At 44.1% G+C, this 4,226-nt stretch overlaps 1 non-coding gene across 1 annotated transcript; it reads right to left on the bottom strand.

Moving 5' to 3' along the window:
- Positions 1 to 3,511: 3,511 nt before the first annotated feature.
- Trnal-caa lies at positions 3,512 to 3,586 on the bottom strand. The gene has a single exon. It is a non-coding gene; the product is annotated as a tRNA-Leu (tRNA).
- Between the last annotated feature and the right edge of the window lie 640 nt (positions 3,587 to 4,226).

Genomic DNA, 4,226 nt, shown 5'->3' with positions numbered 1-4,226 from the left:
TCCTGTAAATAACATCATCTTTGGTTTGTCTTACTTTGTTATGCTAACTATTGCTATCCTGATCAGATGAAGCGCCATCTGTAGGACATTTTTTGAACTTTTGTATTTCTTTTGGTTCTAATAAAACCCCATGTCATTCCAAGCATGTGTATCGATTTGCACCTCTCTATCAGAATTATTCCGTGATTTATTAAGTTTTCAAATTTCTACTGACTTTTTGATCACCCGGTATATCAATGAAGGCGTGATGGGTCCACAATCGTTCACAAGTTTCCAGCGTCAAGCTGACAATGCACAGAAAAAATTACATTTAAATTATTCTTACGTGGTTGTAACCTCAAAGCATAATAGGGGGTCATATCAGCAGCATCGCAAGGCGAAACAAAACGCAGATTCACATATGTAGACAGTGTGCCGTATAGCTGTGTTCCAAATACGTCTTTATGTTTTATGTATCATCTGCTTAAGGTGGAAATGAGGAAACATTTTGTGAATGTATGTTGAAATCCATACTGCACCATGTGCCTTTATATGATGGCACGTTATTATCACAATAATTTGGGCAACGAAGAGCTTGAAAAAACACCCTCACAACAAAATTCGGTGATCGGTCCAGTGAGTGGAGTGGTATATTAGAATCATACACGGTTTAAATAGTTTTACCGTTGACATAGCTGACCATTCTGTTTGTTTTATATCAAAGTCACGTTCGTAAAACAATAATAAATGACGTCGAATTTTCAGTTTGATAATATTTCATCAAGGCAAGTTCATGTGCACCAATAGCTTGCATACAGCGACATACCTCAGTTAGTCACACAAATAGGTATATTTGAGTAAAAGTCTGCGTTTGCAGATTGTTACGTTCCGTGGTTTCAACCGATGACGTTTATGTCCCTCTTGTCAAGTGACGGCTGTTGTGTAAGAGCACAAGAGCGTGCGTACAACCTAACTTCTGACAGCTTGCTGATTTATTGGTTAGTTTTCTTTGAATGTTGTTAAATGTAATGTATATGGGGTAATCTGAAATATACAGCACTAAAACTACCACGGTGTGCTACATTGCTTCCCTAGGCTCGGTGAAACTTGGCATCAGGCTGGCAACCACACCATCAGTTCTGCATGTTTTAAGGACCTTTTGCGCATGCGTAACTGGCGTGACGTAATTATCTTATGGGCCAAATACATACAGATTTGATAAACGACATGCATAGTTCACGGCATGCACAGATAGCCCTTTTTACTCAACTACGAGTTTCAGTGAATGCCACCAGCAGCAGACTTTTGTCTCCATTGACTTGTCAGAAATCCCACTAGCAGTAGCACACTCCTCAGATATGCCAATTCACTCACTATGGCGCAAAATTAGATCGGGCTTCAGTATATATTATAATTATACTAGTAGAAAAACCTATTTTGGGGACTAGTAGGGAGAAGGCGTCGTCACTCCACTTCTGATATCAAACTGATATGCAAATTAATTAAATTAATCAATTACGCACCCCCACTGCCGCCCACACCCGCCCCCCGACCACACCCACCACCGCCCCAAATGACGTCACGTGTTTTTATCAGCTACACGTGTGCCCCATCACCCCCCCCCTTGCCCCCTCCCCCCTCCGCCGCTCACCACCAACCTACCCTATTGGCTTAAATATTGAATTTTGGAGGGAATTTCGAATTTTGGCGGGAATTTCCTTGTCCCAGGGCTGTGCTGACATCCCACCCCACCCCTCACGCCGAAATTGGCGGGAAATTAAAATTAGTGGGAAATTAGAATTGGCGGTGCCCTTTCCAGGACTTGAAAACTGGTCCTCCTGGGCGGGAGGCCCAAGTGCACTGCCCCCTAACACAATTAAACTACCAGAGGCACTTGAAATCTATTGGAAATTAAAAATGGTTGTGCCATTCCTGGGACTCGTAACCTGATTCTACTGGATGGAAAGTCCAAGTGGATCCTCAACACATGGAAACTGTCCAAATGCGGGAGAGGAAGGTTATGTTTGTGTACTTTATTTATTTTGGTTGGGAAACTGGTGCAAAGATCGATATTAATTACCTACTTAATCACAAATATCAAGCCTAATTACACAACTATATGCACAGCACTACACAAGGACGGCTTAAAAGCACAATACCGCTCAAAAACTAACGATACCATACAACTGGAATTATCCTGCTGGAAAAAAATTTCGCAGTATCACTCGAAACTAGCGACAGACACACTCAAACACTGCCCGACACCTACAAGCTGGCGGGAAAAAGGCTGAGGTGTAAGGTACTATCTTTATTCTTTTTCGTGGGAAATACGTCCAACAGACGAGATGCTGGTGATGGACAGAGAGGAGTTTCATATCAGTGTATTACCTGCAAGCATACAGTATCTTTCGCTGTTTGACATCAGAGTTCGCTACAGATGCCTGCTCTAAAACCATCCCGCAGCCCAGGTAATCAAAGCCAATACACGCTACCACAACTCATGAAAAAAAATGCGTCACAGTTCTAATTACACTTAGAAATTGTCATGAAAAAACCAGCACTCATAATGAACGGTTCATAATGCAGCACATGTACTGGGGGGAAATCGTCATCCTACAAGACTGTAGGGGGGGGGGGGGGTTGGTAGTTGAATGTGCATGCTTGTTGATGTACAATCACAAATTGCCGAAACCCATGGACTTCTCACTTCCCCTCACGCCTCCCCCTCCCCCCCCCCCCCCATCTACAATGCTCAGCCGAGCGTCTTGCGCCCACCCTCTTAGGCAACTGCCTGCACTCGGCTTTGCACCAATTGGCGACTGCCTTAGGGCGACGATCCTATGCCTGCACAATAGCATGTATAGTCAACTAAACAAAAGGAGATAAAAGGATGGCCACCTCAAGTGCAACTTGTTCGTCTAAAATATAGCGACAGAGCCCCCACATGCGGCCCCCGTTCCCCCCCCCCCCCCCCCCCCCCTCGCGGCAGAGAGCGTCTGTGTCTGGCGACAACCATAACAGACACGCCGCCCCTCCCCCTCGCCTGCAGCAGTCTGCCATTCGTCGATGGAGAACGATTGTATTTCATGTCAACGCCCATCTATTAAAACAAGCAAAACACATTTGCGGCCACAATAAATGTCCTTTTTCCACGAAAATAGGTAAAATGCATTTTCTTTTAGTTTTATGAGGAAAATTGGTATAGTTTTTACATTCGACTACTATTTGATAGGCAAATTAATTAAATTGATCATGAGAGTCACTTTGTACGTCGGGTAATTTTTTTTTGCAGCAGTCGGATTACACACACCAAGTAGGACAACTGGAAATCCATGGAGAGAACACGATGTTCTTTTCGAGGAACGCTACTGAAAAATGACACCTGAAGTTGACTACAGAGGGATTCTACAACCCACAACATACATTTCGCGTAAGGACTGCGCTATTAAAAAAGGCGATCATAACGACAATGAAATTTTCACTCTGCAGCGGAGTGTGCGCTGATATGAAACTTCCTGGCAGATTGAAACTGTGCACCGGGCCGAGACTCGAACTCGGAGTCTTTGCCTTTTGAGGGCAAGTGCTCTACCAACTGAGCTACCCAAGCACGGCTCACGCCCCGTCCTCACAACCTTAATTCCGCCAATACCTCGTCTCCTATCTTCCAAACTTCGCAGAAGCTCTCCTGCATACCTTGCAGAGCTAGCACTGCTGGAAGAAAGAATATTGCGGAGACATGGCTTAGCCACAGCCTAGAGCATGTTTCCAGAATGAAATTTTCACCCTGCAGCGGAGTGAACGCTGATATGAAACTTCCTGGCAGATTAAAACTGTGTGCCGGGCCGAGACTTTGCAAGGGCAAAGGTCCCGAATTCGAGTCTCGGTCCGGCACACAGTTTTAATCTGCCAGGAAGTTTCATATCAGCGCACACTCCGCTGCAGAGTGAAAATCTCATTCTGGAAACATTCCCGAACCTTGATATCGAAAGTGGAATGACACCGCCATCTCCCTACTATTTTGGGGTATTCTCATTGAGATTCAGTATACTAAATTTCGGATTTTATCGTACAGTAATCCATCTGGGGCACTGAGAACCACAAAGCACATCATTGTCGATTGTAAGACTGTAACATTTATTCGTGCTTCTGACATCTTTTGATATTATGATGGGTTAGGTTTATCTGTATTGTAGGCTCAGACTGTATGTATATATGAACATCCATGATAAAGTGTCTCATTGGTTCCT

This window comes from Schistocerca americana, chromosome 7, assembly GCF_021461395.2.
Source record: "Schistocerca americana isolate TAMUIC-IGC-003095 chromosome 7, iqSchAmer2.1, whole genome shotgun sequence".
Taxonomy (NCBI): Eukaryota; Metazoa; Arthropoda; class Insecta; order Orthoptera; family Acrididae; genus Schistocerca; species Schistocerca americana.
This window is presented reverse-complemented; position numbering and strand designations above follow the sequence as displayed.